At 37.1% G+C, this 18,685-nt stretch overlaps 1 long non-coding RNA gene across 1 annotated transcript; it reads right to left on the reverse strand.

Moving 5' to 3' along the window:
* Positions 1-1,639: 1,639 nt before the first annotated feature.
* On the reverse strand, positions 1,640-3,189 carry LOC124273464. Its single transcript, XR_006897660.1, has 3 exons — positions 3,014-3,189; positions 2,438-2,524; positions 1,640-2,182 (listed from the first exon to the last, which is right to left on the reverse strand). It is a non-coding gene; the product is annotated as an uncharacterized LOC124273464 (long non-coding RNA).
* Positions 3,190-18,685: the final 15,496 nt, after the last annotated feature.

The following is an 18,685-nucleotide window of genomic DNA, read 5'->3' on the forward strand; positions in this document are numbered from 1 at the left end:
ACTGAGTGACAATCGAAAATATTTGCATGAAAATAATAAATCTGTTGAATCTGTCGTAGGTGTCTGATTAAGTGAGTGGCCGAGTTAAGGGTATTGTCTTTCCCATTTACAGGCAACACTGCTTGTACCACTGAAAGCCGGCACACGACATAAACCTAACTTTGTCACTGAAACCTTTCATCCCCGACGCACCGTCAGCTCATTTTCAGACATGGCACTTACAAAGTCCTATTGATTCCCGACTTGGTCTTTAGCTTCCACGTTAATAATATCATTTATGTCAGTCTACCCTGGTCTGGTTTGATAAGTAGTCTGTTAGACTCTGATAAATTGTAGACATCATTTGTGGCTGTGTCAACCTGATGTAGGAAGAAAGTTCTGAATGAAGCATTCCATTACAGAAGCCAATGTAAGGCAAACCAACGAAATGCAGACTTGTACAAAATGTAAACCCTCTGGCATCATATAAGACTGATGGGTATGTTATAAATACGATCCCAATGGAGAGCCGTAAAGGAAAAAGTCTCAGTCCTCTTTCCTTGTTACAAACAGCAAATATAGAGGGGGCGGGAATTTCGTTTTACATCGTTTCAAAAACATCAATAATTTCTTCAGGTAGAAACAGGTTTCGGCTTAATAGTTTCCCAACACAAACATCAGCGCTGGAATATTTATTCCACATAAAGTGAAGCCATAACCGTCAGTACAACTATTAAACGGGAGAAGATCATTATTTAAAAACGTCCAACAGTACCGAAGAACACAGAGTGACACCACTGCTTATCCCTCTCAGTGATTAAAAACCTGTCGTTAGATGTTACATCAGGGATCTAATCCAAAAGAAGTGAGACACCCGTAAATATAATACATCCAATGAAAGCATCTATAATAAACACATATAGCTAGATCTGTCGTCTGTCTAGATTTGAAAAGGTCATTTTAAGACGATGTCACGTTGGCCCTTTAAGATATGCACATGGATATTTGTTGCAATATAAGTTGTATGCTCCTCTCGAGGGTAATACAGTCTGATGTATTCCTCTTTGTAGCAGTGTTACCCAAGACGGTAGGCTAGGGATAACACTGCTACAAAGAGGCATATATCAGACCGTATTACCCGAGGGAGAGGCATACAACATACTTATCTTACCGCCATGTTAAATGTACAAAATATCATTTTATTTCATCTTGAAGATCGCTACCGACTATATGACATTTAAACAAAATGGCGTCTGCCTCTCGACTTCATTTTAAAAATCAGTGAAACATATTCTGACAACTTTTAAACTGCTATAAAAATGGTCAGTTGTGTTTAAGTTGGGTGTGCAAATGAGTTAAGGTATAAAATAGTTGAAATAAAGCTGTGAAAGTAGGTAAAATAAATGTGTACATGGTGAACTCCAAAACAGCTAATCGAACGGTTTTCGAACTCCGTGCACTGCATGCGTCATATTATGACGTCATACAATTGTTAGCTATACAGCTTCTCGGCGGAGAGTTTGGCGGTTACCGCGGAAGCGGGTAATATTTTTTCTCCAGTTGTCATCCTCCGGGGAGGGGTGACACGGAAACTTGTTAACGCGTCATTCACCAATGAAATTAAAGTATTTTACATGAAGGTGAGATAAGGTTCTGTATCCCTTATAATGAAAGAACCACAGCATGCATGAAGGATCCTTTTAAACTCAGTACACATTTACTTACTGAGGTTTAAAAATATATTGAATCAATTGATAATTTTTGCTAAGTATATATATTGTAAAAAGTAAGTAAAATGTATTAATTTAGATGACTGAATACATAATTGAGATGGTTAGTGGCTATAACAAAAGAATGTCTGTCCTGAGAAGGTACGTAGGTCCCGTTACATTCAAAGTATTTATAATTCCAACTGGTTTTAATCGTAGCAGTCCTTTTATTTTTAACTGTTAATTTTCCAACTGGACGGGTTGTATGGTCTACACATGTATTATCAATGTATAACTTGCTTTATTCACAATTAGCTAAAAAACAGCCAATGTGACACGAAATAACTATCCCACTGAATAACGAAAGGTTCAAAGTCAAGTATTAGTCGGTTCAACTATATTGCCGTAGTGTTTCCACCCAGTCGACATCCACCACTTGATTCCGGTTTAAACTGGATCACAATGAAAACGTAGGTGAGGTGGGTACCGATGATCTGTACAAACAAAGGGGCAAAAGTTATGAGTTAACCTAACCAACGACCCTGCATACTGATCATGTTCAATATGGTTTGTTGAAGTGAATTCTAACTGGTTCTTCACGAAGCAACGTAATTGTAGGACAGATACGTTCATAAGAGAAGCTTTGTATGGATATTATGTGATATATTTAGTCGAGAATATAACTGTGTTAGTTAACAACCTGGCAAATACCATTGTGGTTGAGGAATATGTATATGTATTCAACATACCGTTAGGATAGTGTCCTTCGTGATGGTCATAAGGCCAGAACTGATTCCGATCTGACGTTGAGACAACTTGTGGGTGAACAGAGTGACCTAGTTACAGATCGTAAGATAAATCTTCAGTTGACAACAATTGTGTACGCATTTCATCACTATGATGGGTAGCTTCTTCGACAGGATAAAAGCAACGGATACAAACGGTTTCATATAGAGATAGAGATCCAAATTTGAAACATATCTACTACTTTCAATTTTAACACACAATAAAATGAATTGTAAAACGAATTACAAAAAAACACCTTATGGCAATATTCTAAAGCAGTCAGTAAATGACATCAGAGTAGATTACAGCAAAGTGAGAAATTGTGTCGCAGACATATTTAGCGTGGAAACCTAATGTATGGAAGTCTGTGTAGGTGAGCGTGGTATATTTTCTACATTCCTTTAGACATAATTGCAAAAAATATGGCTTTATTCAGATATTCGGGTTATAAGAATTATGCTGAACAAACATGCACATATAATTAAAAGAACATTTCCAATTAACTCATGAAGAGATGAAGTGTTTGATTTGTTTCTTACCAGTCCAATTACTCTATCTGGCATATTTCTCCCAGCCAAATCATGCAGAACATTCAGAGGTTGATGTGCCTGTATACAAAAATTGTAGTTATTTACTTCAAAATAAATGATGAAAAGTAAGTTTATAATAATATAATAAGGGAACATCACTTCATGGCACTGTTCCTTTTTTTATTCTCAGATTTCCTCCCACAACCCAATTTTTGCGAACATCTGGCATTATCACTACTTAAAAGTGATTCGTGGACGCACGTTCACGAACTGCTTTCGGCAGCGATTTGTTGGTTTTAGATAAATATTTTGCATTTATTACATCAAGCAATAGATGAAATATTGTGAAATATTGTGGAATCGTGACAAAAGTGCGGAGTAGTGTGAAGTTTAATGAATCAGAAATGTCCAATCATAGAACCCTTCTTTGTAATCATATGGACATTAAGTGCATTCATTAATTAGAAAGTGTCATTTTCAGTATTATGAATGTCATTGTACACCTTTCACAACCGTATTCTGCTCCTTACCGCTTCATGCAGTCTGACACCAGTATAGGTGAGAGCGATGAGATGCATAATGGACGAGCACACAGCAAATGAGGTGAGTGACAGGTTCATAAAAGATGTGCTCAATATCCTCTTCTTTAACGGACCCTTCAGAAGCCCTAGACAGTCTCAGTGTGCAATTATCATACTCATAAGTAAGAAGGAGGGAAAAGGACAAGAACAGAAGCAATAACGAATGGTTTAGCAGAGTGATAAAGCCACCCGATATCGAGGACAAGACGAGTGAAGGCCAAAAGAAGTGAGTGGATGTATCACTCATTACGGGTATAAGTAATCCTGTACCGACACAAACCCAAAGCCGCGAAGAACGAAATGCATAAACATGATATCAATGCAAGTGAATATAGAATACATGCTGCTTAAAGTGACCGACGAGACATATATGTAAGGCTTCTCTGTTATTTTAAACAACATGTGCTCCCATATCTACGATATGATTGAGCATTTCAGGAATATGTTTATTTAGATTTCTAGTATAAAACAACCTTGACCAGCTATCAAGTGCTTGGTTTCATTCAAGAGAGACAACTCCGTTATTCCTTTTTCATTAGTTTGTGAAGAGTTATCTCCCTTTGTTTACTTGCTAGCAGACGACATGTTCATTGATCCTCATTATGGATGATTTAGAGAAGAGGAAGTTGATTTTAGAGTATTATAACAAGGACATCAGATCAGCTAAAGTGATTTCAAGTAGAACAGGCATCCCTTTGTCCACTGTTTATCGTGTTTTGAAAAATATTGCAAATGGATCTGGCATTGAGCACCGGGGAGGCGCAGGTAGGCCCAGATAATTGACTGTCGATGACATTCTTGTTTCTAAATACAAACGAAGGAGTTAAGAAAACTTAAGACTGGATATGATTGATAGAGGAACTGTGGCTGTCTGCAAGGAGACAATTAGAACTGAGCTGCATGCAATAGGTTGGCAGAAAAGTTGAGGAATTCCATCACCGATCATGAAACCTGAACAAAAGGAGCGAAGGTTGAACCGGTGCTTACAGCACAGAAATTTTAACTGGGACAATGTGATTTTCTCAGATGAAAGTTCCGTGTGGCTGTTTCCTTATACATTGAGATTCTGGACCTAACAAACAAACCTTTATATCAGCACCCCAAAAACAGTCCGAAACGGAACGTGTGGGGTGTCATATCTGTGTGTCAGGGGCAACGCCCCTCTGTGTATTTGAAGGGAATAAGAACAGTGAGCGGTACACATATATTCTCGAGGGACATTTACTTCCATCTGCTCACGTGTTCAATGGAAATTTTTGGATTTTCCAGCAGGACAACGACCCAAAACATCGTTCAAAGCATTCACAGGCTTGGTTTCAGACCCAAAATATGACATTATTAGATTGGCCAAGCTATAGCCCTGACCTAAATCCAATAGAAAATGTTTGGGGACTTATGAAGGAAAGCGTCAAAAAGAAAAATCTGACAAATATTGCTGACATGAAAGAAGAGGTGGTCCGATAGTGGGACAGCATGGACCACGACTTTCTAACTTCTTTGATCAGTAGCACAGCAAAAATAACTTAGTTTCCGTTTTTGCGGAAACCTAACGGATACTGGGTAATGTAGGTTTCCGCTAGGTTTCAGTATCCGGAAACAGACAATGCGAGTTTCCGCATAGTTTACAAAACTGAAACTAACAAATCTAGGTTTCCGTCAAGTTTCTACAACTGAAACTATCATTATGCGTTTCCATTTAGTTTCAGTTCGCTGAAACATTCAAAGAGAAATGACTTTGTTTCCGCTATTGAGGAAACCTATTGGATACTGGGTAATGTAGGTTTCCGCTAGGTTTCTGTTGGTTTCAGCTTAGATGAAATGGCAAACTTATAATTAGCTTTGTGCTGTTCCATTGGGGGACTATATTTACTTATTGTTACATTTGCAAGATAATTTCTGTTTACAGAATCCAGTTAGGGTCAATGCAGGAAGCAAAAGTACTGTTCGTGCCGTAGTCCCTAGTATGTTGATCAACCTTCAGGTGTTGGCAATCTATAGCTCATTTTTATACTGTACCGGTAAAGTGTTTATGGTTACATGCCAGTTTTAGTGTACATTTGTGATAGATTGGTTATTTTACTGTCCTTCGAAGACAGGTAAGTATATAAGTTTGTTTTTATTTCATGTACACATTTACAAATTTAGAGTTACGACTTTCATAGTCACGATATGGCTACCGATGTGACTATGCAACTCACTCACTACCATTCTGCATAACTTGTGAATGTACAATTTATTACATTGTACCCGAAAAACAACAAACACAGTGACACATGCACTGTTATGATTCATCTGTTTCATTATTGTGAATAGCTCACATTTCAACAGTACTCAACAATGTGTGTGTGTGTGTGTGTCTGTGGGTGTGTCTGTGTGTGTGTCTGTGTGTGTGTCTGTGTGTGTGTGTGTGTGTCTGTCTGTCTGTCTGTCTGTCTGTCTGTCTGCATGCATGCATGCATGCCCATATCAAAAGGGAATTTTCAGCATTGGAGAAAACAAATTCTGTATGAATATGCAAATACAAATATGTCAAAGCCCTACAACATTTTATGCATATGATGAAATGAGGTCTACTAGTGCAGGCATAACATATTCGCTGTGGTATTTATAAAACAGATTTCAAATCAAATTCAAATGTTTATTGTATGAAAGGTCATGGGCCCATATACATATACATGAAGTGTACATTTGAAGCTGTCTCAATGTATCTTAACATATACACACTAACAATCTCACATAGTAAAGACTTGGCAACTTGCTTACAACCATGAAGCTTCTGTTGCACTCACACTGAGCAGCCAACAATCCTCTGATGTGGTACATATGACGCAGAGCCTTGAGTTGAGCCTGAGTTTTGCCACACAGAAAGGGGAAATATAACCAAGTTGATTACAACAAGGCTTGAACCAGTCCACAACCGCAAACAGATGGTGTATGCTCTACTTAAGATCTGTGGGTGAATATGAAGAGTCCTGGTTGATGTCTGGCACAACATCGTTGCCATCCTTATCATCCCACACAGACTCTTCATCATCCTGCAAATACAATACATACAATGCTTAGTAAAACTGCAAAACAGCCAAAGTAACACATTTATACATATTCATAAACATGCAGTGGTACATCTGATCACAATGAAATTATATAATTAGAACGACTAATTTGTATATGTAACCAAATTTTTTCACAATCACAAAGGAAAGATATGTAGTATACATGTATATTGTATCTTCCATTTGACATGTCACTTATTTTATTGATTGGTACCAGAAAATAGCAGCCAACCTAGTATTCTGAAGCAAATTGTTGTAATATTTATTACTGTTACTGTACTCATATTCAAGGTAACATCTACTACCAAATCGCCAATTGAAATCGAAGCATATGTAAAACGGCACATACATATTTTAAATAGATACGAATTATGTTTAAACACTGAATGTAACACATAATTATATATGTGATCTTATTCAAATTGAAATGACCAACTCAACTGAGAAAAGCATACAAAACCTAACATTTCCCATGAATGAAAAATCGTGGGTATTTCTTAGTTTTATCAACTCTCTAAGGAAACTTTCCCAGCAATATAGTAACATAAAATATCATTTTTTTATGTGACCTTTAATTTAATTTAAAAACTGTAAAATGTGTAACACAACTTATTCACTTTCAGTTACAGTTACATATCTGGTATACAATAATTACACTCTTGCTCGACAACGGTATAAGAATCCATACCGAAACGTCGCATCATATATAATAAAGAAGTTGTTATCCATAAACTCTCTTACTTTCTTATTTGTCACCAACTTCTAAATGCCAATCAAACAAATTACAATAATTAAATATATTCATTATTGATATATGATGGATAGCAATGGATAGATCAAACTGAAGTCGTTAAATGAAACCTATGAAGTGAAGTATTTTGGACTAACCTGATGAGAAACTGCCGTCCATTCCAGACGATTCCTTGTTTCCTTGAAACAAACGACTGGCAGTGCGGACAGAAAACTGGGTCTTTTTCTTGGAACTGAAAAACATATCAACATATCTTAACTTATGAAAGTGTAATCCCATATATAACATATGTTAAACTTATGGTTACACTGGAATCCACGCACTGTTACATTTTGAGTGATTATATTTTTCACAAAGATAAAGAAATTTATTCTATGTATCTATTTAGTGTTTACTTGTTTTGACTAAATGCTGATGAATAAAAAAATATTGTTTTAAGATTTCCTTTAATGAAATTGGGAGCATGGTATGGTGTAACTATAAATGATTACCAAGCCAAGCCTCTTGTCAATCTCCAACAAGTCAGTGGATCCACAATACGTATCTGTAAATCAAATAATTGAAACAATGATTCTTTTAGAAATGTTATACGTGACTTGTGTCGATGCATTGTAAGGCTAAGAGGTTCAATAATTGATTACCTAAATTATTACACAAAGCTATGAGTGTAAAGTATATGTTATAATTGTTTTAATGGTAATAAAATGATAAAAAAGATGTACTGGTATAATTGGATAAATACCGCCATATAGCTGGAATATTGCCGAGTGCGGCGTAATACTAAACTCGCTCACGTAGATATATTGAGCTGACATCACATATAATTAGATAAGTAAAGTTATAATACAGGGAATGTACGTAGATCTACGTGTAGAACTGAAAAGAATGAACATGATATAAGCATGTCTAATACATGTGCATGTTTTGAGCTCAATAGGTAAATTACTTACCTGGTGAAGTTTTAACTCCAGCAGAACGTATATTGCCTACTCCTGACAGGGTTTTGAAAAATCACCTATTTGCCACTAACACAATCTCTCATGAGTAGGACTCATGGAGCTCGATGAGGACTTTAAAGTAACGTGAGTATGTTTTCAGATTTATTCACTTCTCTAGGCCTACATGTTGATGCTTGACACTGAGGAGGAGCAATTAGTGCCCATAATGCGATGAGAAGACCCTTAAGCCCATACAAGCCCACTGTTGGGTACTCACATTCAATCTGCTCATTTCCACCTTCACGGTCCCCTTTGATGTCGGCAATGTAAACAAATAAAACAATGGCGACCGGATCACGTCCACGCGAGACTACCTAAATCATTATAAAAACACACAGCTGACATTTTATGTGTATAGTGTATGTTTATTTTGTTGTATAACGCGGAAAGATATTGTCAAACTGTAATGTTAGATTTAGATTGAAAAACAACAACAAAGTGTTTTTCCCGTGAGCCTTTGCGAGTCGCGATTTTCAAAGCCGCCTCAGTTTTCCTCAAAGCACTGAAAGAGAGAATTCGCTACCTGGAAAAGAAAGATGGAAATGGCTGCGAAAAACTCGCAGTACCACGACCCTGTCAGGTAAGACCAATTTGTTTTGTTGTCAAATAACGTTTTATGAATTATTTACTTTACGTACAGATAATCCGGATTGGTAAACAAGCTAATCTATCGAATTACAGCCAGTGGCCATAGGTATTCGCCACTATGCATTATTCGACTTACATGTTAATTTGGTGCAGCTAGAAATATGTCTTGAATTTATTTGATATCCGTTTGATATTGTTCATATTTTGCACATGGGTTCTGAATCATCTCAGCTTCAAAGACATAATTTCCGTTTTATTTTCAATTCAATGCGTGTCATGGTTAACATGGCGGTCTATGGGGAAAGAATACGCAATGTTGTATATATGTTGCTCATGTAACTACAATGCGGAAAATTATGTATCTGTGACCAAGATTATTTCCTAACAGCCTGCATAATTTGACAACCAAATATGGAAAACTGAATTAATGAAAATTACATAGCTACACTAAAATAGCATGCAAGTCTATGAGAATTTTGCCGACTGACGTATATTTAAGTCCCCTGACTGTATAAACAGTTTTGCACGAACTATTTTCAAAGGTTGGTGAAGTAAAATAAGTGTCTATCGAAAAATATACTACAATTTTTGAAAAATATAGCAAATAGATTGTATATTAATTGATTTGTTTTATCCATTTAGGCTGTTGAGAGGAAACGTGTCACGACCACTCCTGGAAGAAAAGATCACCCTCTCTAACTGAAGGTATGTGTTTATGGTACTATGAAACATAGACGTAATTTCACTTTGAATATTTTATTATTATGCTTCCTAGATACATTTTCACAAAATGAACCATACTCAAGTTACATTTGCAAATGGATTTGAATAACCGGTAACTTAATCATGATTTCAAATTGGACCAAATAAACTTCACACCTGTGTGAAATGGCAGTAAAACTGACCCCTTGATTTTACAATACCGTAATTACTCCAAGGTTATGTCACATGAGATAACTGAACTTCATTCATCAGGATGTTTATGTCAGGCCGTTCACTTACTCATTGCATAACCTTAAAGTGATAAATCTGTAGTTTGCTTGTTGGTATAAATGTCGCTGCAATTGTTTGGGGGTTTGTTAAACCTCAAATGAATGAATGGAGAAATGCAAAGAAAAGTAACGTGTTATTGTTTATTTTTTTCAGCTGATGATGAGTCTGCAGACTGTATAACGAATGACCCAGGATGGTCAGCTGAAACATGTGTGAAGGTAATTTTGACCTATCTGTAGTGACTTTCATTATAAGTAGTAAATTATTTCCAATTCATAGTGTAGAGACAAGGTTTATGGATGTCAACTCCTTTATTATGTGAAAACATGTTTCAGAGTGAATGCTTACCCCTTCGTCAGGTGTAAGCATTCACTCCGAAACATTGTGTTTTCACATAATAAAGACCTTGACATCCGGAAACATTCGCGTCTTGTATTATTCACTTCTAAATACACCTCAAAGACGTAATGGTGTAAACATACAGTCACTACTGGGTGAATATACTTGTGCCTTCAACAATACAACTGCCTGACTGAGTTTGGTTTTACGCCGCTTTTAGCAATATTCCAGCAACATCACGGAGGTGGACACCACAACGTTGATGAAAATCTATTACTAGTACCATTATTACTACATAGAAAATGCAATAAATGTTCAGATATTATATATAACATATTACTACCTCTGGTCTGGGAAGCATGTAACTCCAGAGCAAAGTTTGTATAGATTCTGTGTCCTCTTTAGAAAATAAGATATTACATTCGGTCAATGAAGTGTGATGAATTGCATAATTTGAGTTTTGAGAAAACTAGTGCAAAGTGTGATTGTTCAATTTAGTTCTCTTTTATTCAAACTTACTTGTGGATTACTCATTTTAAATCATCCTTGGCATTGTCAGTTTCTTGTTGATTGATGTTTGTGTAATTCATCAAAATAACCTAGTAATTCGTTATAACCTGCCATTTTCAGAAACTTGCACAACGCCCAAACAGACTTGCATCTATTGATTGGCCAGATAGACGATAGAAAAAGGTAGCGACAACACTCACCATAGACATGACATCACCAGTCGTGAGTGACGAAGATGACGTCAATTAGTTGCATTCCGTCCCCTTTGTCTGTGAGTCCAGCAAGCTTATGGCATACACGACGACACTGGACTTGGAAAGAATCTACACCTCCACTGCTCTCGCCAAGGCCAACAGGAGGACGAGGATGAGGCATCCAACCAAAGTAACAGAGGGATCTCCGCCCAGGATGCCCCTTACAGGGCCCACTGACCAGCTCTTACAATTTAATTGAATTTATTTTCAATTTCATAATGTAATTTTTATTTTATTTTTGTATTGTAAGCTGTATGTTGTTATTGTATATCATAGTGGATGTTTGGCGATAGTTGTGACATAGAGTGTGTGGCTGAATGCCAAGGCGTGCAAATAAATGTCCGATGCAACTATGTTTTATCACTGTGTTAAGTTGTATGTTATTGTTATTTTTCATCATTAGCCTGATTTTAGAAATAAATTTCGTATCTAACATGCTATTTCAAGATAATAAGTGAATGAAAGTTTAACTGATGAAAAATTACAACTTTGTTATAAATGATATATGATTTCTAAAACTGGATTGAGTTATGCCAACATGTTTTGCCCTGTTCTTTAGTGCTATATTACTAGTTATATGTATGATCTTTATTTGCCTTAAATGCTAATCCATACCATGTTGAGAAAATAAAACAATGAATCTTATTATATATTCTGTTTTTCTTTAGTAAATGTCATGATAATAACAAATTGCTTATATTGTTTTGAACAAGAGTTTATGATATAAATAAAGAAGAATGTTTACATTTAGCTCTTTGAAACGCATATGAAAACCCGTGAACCTGAAATTGAAACCGGTAACTGAAACTATGCGGAAACCTTGTCGGATTGTTGGTAACTGAAACTATGCGGAAACTATGTCGGATTGCTGGGAACTGAAACTATGCGGAAACTATGTCGGATTGTTGGTAACTGAAACTATGCGGAAACCTGTTGGAGTCTTAATAACTGAAACCTTGCGGAAACCTGATGGATTCAAAGTTAACTGAAACTCAACGGAAACTTCTTGGAGTGTGGGTAACGGATACCTTGCGGAAACCTGTTGGAGTGTGGGTAACGGAAACCTTGCGGAAACCCTTGGAAAGTGGGTAATTGTAAGTTTCCGTTATTGCGGAAACTCAATGTAAAAGAACGGAAACTCACTGGATTCTAGGTGGAAACTTAAGTTTCAGTCCACTTTCTACCAGGTTTCCGCATTGCGGAAACCGAGTTATTTTTGCTGTGTAGCATTGAAGCCTGCATTGCTGCCCATGGTGTCTTGACAAAATACTAACTGTTCACCTGTCTTTGAATCTGGAGTTATGTTCTGCTAATATTCACATTTAATACCTGAGTAATGAGTGAAAAATATTTAAAAAATTACAATCTTAAATTCATAATAATTTCTGGTTGTACTGTAACACTCTAACAATGTTGTTTACAATGGTAAGACTTGCGTCGATGAAAGATTCAGCTCCGATATACGACGGAAACATCTTGATACAGTGGAGAATGTAAATATGCACAGCATAACTGAATATATACGGGAAGCTACCGTCGAGCCGTTGGAGCTTTTTTCGGACTTCGGCTGCTGATAGTCCCATGATAATCCGGACAGTGCTATCAGTCTCTGGATACATGTCAGTGTGTTCTGTGCATCATCTGCTTCACTGGATGAACCAATAGCATTGTTGACAACCTAAAACATCTTCCACAGACTGGGTAATAAATGTGTGATGAATACTCAGACTGCACCTTCAGCTCGCACTGTTCTCAACTCAATGTGACCAGTATTTGAAGATATAGTTTCAGTGAGGATGTCAATGGAAGTGCTGATTTGCATTCAGCGTGAATGAAATCATTTATTGATCTAATTGTCATAACATCCCCTTTACAGACCTAAACAGCTAAAAGCTTTTAATGGACAGTCTGCATGTTAAGAAATCTATACCGATTTATCAATCAGGCTATGTACATAAATTGAAAACTGCAGTTAGTCATCTCCCTGGAAAACGATGTTTTCAAGATGATATTAAACAGGTATGTATAAATGAAAAAAATTTCAAAGCATCAACACAACCTTGGAATTTGACGCTGTGGAACTGTATAGAGTGAATCATAGGCTCAATTGTTTCGCGGGGGTGTGAAGGATATGTCGTTTTCCTTTAATCACAACACTAGACATTGTCAGAATTCGTTGCAACGCGGCATTAAAACACAAGATATCAATGCAAGTGAATATAGAATACATGCTGCTTAAAGTGACCGACGAGACATATATGTAAGGCTTCTCTGTTATTTTAAACAACATGTGTTCCCATATCTACAAAGAAGAAGCGTTTACGAGGACGGACGGTATAGTAGAGAGGTATGTCTGAGGAACACTTCATTACCTTAAATAGATTAGCCTGGGCCCTCATCATTGCTAAGAAATGGAGAGTTCCGAGGATATGAATCTACTTGAAATAAAACCACTGAAAATAACCATAGAGTGAAGATATCGATAGACACAAAAGACCAATAATATTGATACCTTATAAATGCCACATTCAAGAAGATATTAATACATATGTGAAAAAAATACAGAGTGGTTTACACGTTCATAGCCACACAGTTGATGAACAATAAAGTCTTGCAACACCTCATTACCAAAACGCCACGAGGTGTTCACTTGCAGAGTAGACGGCGGGAATGTAAAATGTCCTCTTGTTGAGAAAAACTGCTATTCACAAAAATGCTTTCAATGAAAACAGTTATCAAGAATCAAGAGTTTTTTCTCCATCGCTCAGATGAAGAATCTAAATGCAGCAAGGCTACAACTTTCATCAAAACTATTGATAACCCAAGTCAATGCTACTACCATTGCGTCTGCAAGCTATAGTGATAGTTGAAGGTTTCGTTATGTTGATCATGCCAGAAGAAACGCCGCCCTGCAATATTAGTCCTCGTTTCCACGCCCCATTGACAGATGAAAAAAGTTGAAAGAATTGTAAAGGAAAAGAAACTATTATTTTCATACATAAATTTAGTTACATAGTGATAAATCTATAACGATTGTTGTGCTCAGTGTTACAAAAGGCATCGTCTGTGAAATAATCAGATGTTTTCACTCTTACAACAGAGGTATATGTCAGTTATTGTCAGTCACAATTATGATACCTTCAGAAATTTCAAACAAACCTTGATGGCGGGCGATCCGGATTCGATTCCTGGAAATCTCACCGTTACGTTGATCGTTAGACAAAATAATTCGTTCTATTTTACAGTTCATCCAGATGCACAAGTGGGTAATCATCCAGCGCTGCCAAAGCCCCACAATTTGACAATGTTGTCTTGATATATTTTGCAAATTAGCATTTACCAGCAAACATTTCAATTTTGATATTTCCAATTTTTGAAGGCCTGTGAATCGAAGATTCGGTTGGGAAAACGTCGAGTATTCCAACAATTGCTAACTAACGGAAATGTTCTGATCCTGGGAAGCAAGATACGTACGTCAGTAAATGTGACGTAAATATGGTTGGAGCCATCATGACTATTGATGAGCTCAACTATACCACATCCAGGTGGGTATGAGGTGAAAAGAGCATACTGATTACCCCTCTGATGCCCTACACGCATGAGTTAAAAGCCGTCACATGTATGGATGGAATAGGAAAACGATACAAGTTTCTGCTCTACGATTGTTTTGTACCAATAAAAACATCATGAAAACACCTGCGCGAGCACACTTCTTCCAAGAAAGCAAGCAGAAAAATGGAAGAAATAATGTGTAACAACTTGTTAACACTGTGTATCTGTTTACCACATTGGTCTTAAATTCGCATTTAGAGGGGCCCAAGATCTAAGACGGGGACCAACGTCACAGTGCAGGCTTGGAGTGAATTCACATGGACGCTACTTGTGTTATACGTATGATATTTCAAAAGCAAGACGGGTTGAAAAGCGTGAAGGTCGAATCCAAATCTGTTCTAGAAAACAGAACAAGTCCAGAGTGATGTGTCGTAAATCTCTGAGAAATATCTTCAGCATTGCCCCAACAATACAACTGTTCCTTCATTTTATTAGCGCCCTTTGAAAGATCCTCGGGGGAAATATGTGTCTTTTGTGAAACTAAATATCGAGAAACATAAGTTGTCAGAAACTGTGTAAAGATTCAGGACTGCAGGAATTGGGAACAAAACTCTTTGTAAGGGCGCCAACATCATCGTCTTACTGACGTTGGAATAAACGAAAAGCTGAAAACGGAAGTTACCGGTCATCGTTCCTAAGATGTTCTCAATGACAAAATAATGAGTATTGGCCAAAAGGAAAAAGCGAGTTTAATTCTACTTGGAAACTCATTCATTGTACCTCATGCAACTGCGGCCGCATCAACAGAAGAATATAGTTTGGTGACATTTAACGTTAACATTGGAACCTGTAAACAATGAACATTGGTATACAGTTATATGATATATAAACACTTGTTTTGTAGTTCACCGTTGAAGTAATAAGAACAAAGAGGTGTGTCTTCTTGTCATTATGTTGAGAAAACATATTGTGGGAATGGACAATATGGAATGGAATGTTTTATGCCACAAAGTTCATATTCAGAAAATGTAAAGTTTCATGAAGTGAAATCATTGTCATGACGTCATATTACTATGTATCATTCTTAATACAAACATTGTATTGTATTGGATAGCTTTACACATTTTAATGATTTGCAAGCTCAGTTGTATTTTACCGTCTCGTCTATTCTCTTCTGGGTGATGTTTCTGTTAGGCAGCAGTAATGAGTGAGTGTTTGCTGTTTACGAGCAGGTATTGGTTTATTGGAAACGTGAACAATGTTTGAACTATCAACTTGTTATTGTCGTTACTTGACGATTTCCAAATTGATATAATAAGTTAACCCGAAAATCTATTTGCAAGCGAATTTAGCGTTTATCAAGAAATAACGAAAAATCATTTTACAATTAACAATGTAATTAACAAGGTGTATGTATTCTTACACATTGCCTCAAAGTGGATATAATGACAGAATAGAGAGTCAGTGTAAAATTCAATGGCAGTATAAAATAAAGAAGATACTCTACAAGTCAGGGATGATCATATTTACCGAGCGCAACAGTGGTCAATCTTCAAATATAGACCCAGGGTGGATATTCAGTTTGATTTGATCATCACACAAAATAGCTTGATGATGCGAGATGATACTGACATACGCTTGCCTACTTGTATGGTCTTCAAGAATATGAAACGCTGTGCTGGGTTACTCTGCGCTGTTCAAACTGAATTTAGCTTGAGTCAATTGCAAACGATATTTTTGGGCCGGAAAACAGTTACTGTATGAACGCATTTCATAAACGCGTTTTGGTCCATGCAGCTGTCGGAAACTGGAGAACAGCTATGACACGCAACAAACATTCACGTTTGTCTCAAAAGGTATTTCTGTAATGTTTTCTTAACCAATTCCAGTTACTCTATCTGGCATATTTCTACCAGTCATGCAGGGTTTTCAGTGTGCGATGTGCCTGCATACAAACATTGTGATGTCCTATAAAATTGATCAGAAGAACGGTTTATCATAAAATATTTAAACAGACAAATATCAGATTTTATTATACAAATTCTGTAACGGTGAGATTGGTGATCTTTGGGAAGTTCAAGAGTTCTGTTGTACGCTCGTCACGAATACATTCTCAGAAGCGATATGTCATTGGAACACTGCTTTCTGTGGACATGGAACAATACTCTCCCCAGTTGTAAACCTATACGAATTATAATCCTTGCATTCCTCTGCATTGAGACATTGTATACTGTGATAAAAGTTCTTTTCGTGGGATTTATGTGAACGGATAACTCAAGAATGCTAGTGTAGACCTTCCCAGAGAAATGACTCATAGATTACTTTTTATAATCATATATTAATCAGAATGTAGGATATTCTGTGTAACTGGGTTTTCCTCTAAAAACGGCAAACACTTTATAACACTTACCGCTTCGTTTAGTCTGACTCCAGTATAGGTGAGAGTGATGAGATGTAGAATGGAGATGTACACTGAAGTTGCGGCTATACTCATGTTCAGTAAAGACTTCTCGTCGTTGATGCTGCTGTATAGGCAAAAACACACAACGAGGAAGGAGCTGACGTAGCCAGCAGCGATGTATCTGGACATGAGGGAACGCACATGTTCCACCAGATCTGTTAAGGATGCATGGTAACCTCGAATGTCCTCAATATCCTCTTCTTTGACGGACCCTTCAGAAGCCCTTGTCAGTCTCAGCGTGCAATTATCATACTCATAAGTACGAAGGAGGGAGATGGACAAGAACAGAAGCAATAACGAATGGCTTAGCAGAGTGGAATAGCCACCAACTATCGACGTCAAAACGAGTCAAGGCCAAATGAAAATACTGGTCGGTTTATTGATTGATTGATTGGTCGTATCATACATCATGTTCATGGTTAAGCCATTGGCGACAAAGACAAATGCCGCGAGAAACCCGATACATACACATGCCCTCTTCATGCTGTCAAACCTCAACCGCAACTGTCGAAGACGTTCATAGAATATGCGAAGCTTGTTGTAGATGTTGGTACTCAGACCCCAATACGTCACACATAACAAAGCTAAAATATTATCAGCTACGGCAAGACTGATGTCCATGAACTATTCAGCTCTTGTATAGAATGGTATCATCTGGATAAAATACAGAATGTAAAATATGCAAACCAAACTTGCATATATCCGGGAAGCTACCAAATAGACGTTACACCAGGTGGCGGACTTTGGCTGCTGATAGTCCCATGATAACCCGGACAATGCTATCAGTTTCTGGATACTTGTCAGTGTGTCCTGTACATTATCTGTTTCACTGGATGTACCAACGGTATTTCTAAATATCTTCAACATCTTCGACAGTTTATGAAATAAGCAATATTTGTCTTTGCTTTGTAGGCTAGGTTTCCAGTTCGGTCTGTTCTCCACTACGTCTCACCAGTATTTGAAGGAATAGTTTTAATTAAGATCAGTTTATATTTGTGTTGAGAGCGATTGCTTACCTTGGCTGTAAAAAGCTGTTAATGAGCCGATTAATCAATCAGCCAAGCTGCTTGGCATAAATTGTTTGTTGTCAAACGTTTCCTTACTTCTTCTAATTACCCTCAAATGTGTTTGCTTTAATATACCATCCCCATTGAAACTGTTCTGACAGGATGACAACAAACATGAAGATCAATAGATATTCTCAAAACGACGGTGAAAACAAACAAACCAAATTGTAAGAGATACTGTTACTGGTTATAGTTGTTTTACAATAATGAAAGAGTTGGGAAGTTGTAGTATAACGCAGTAAATGTTATGGCCGTCAACGATCTTGGAGTACGAAAGGGGTAGAGATAGGAAATTTCAGAGTTGACGTTATTGAGTATGCAGCTTCGATCTGTCAAACATTCATTCACTCGGCGAGGCATGCTGTTTACGACTATCTCTGTGTGTACGACTACCTCAGCGAATCAGCCCTGTATCTCTTGCAACCCATGGCCACGTTCAGCCGACATTGTCGTTAGACTCTATGGTTGACTGTGGTTTTGTATGGATGCTGTGCTGCTGGAGGTAAGAATTCACAATTCGTGCACGAAGAGCAA

The sequence above is a fragment of the Haliotis rubra genome, unplaced genomic scaffold, assembly GCF_003918875.1.
Source record: "Haliotis rubra isolate DU_JTF1 unplaced genomic scaffold, ASM391887v1 Scf1033, whole genome shotgun sequence".
Taxonomy (NCBI): Eukaryota; Metazoa; Mollusca; class Gastropoda; order Lepetellida; family Haliotidae; genus Haliotis; species Haliotis rubra.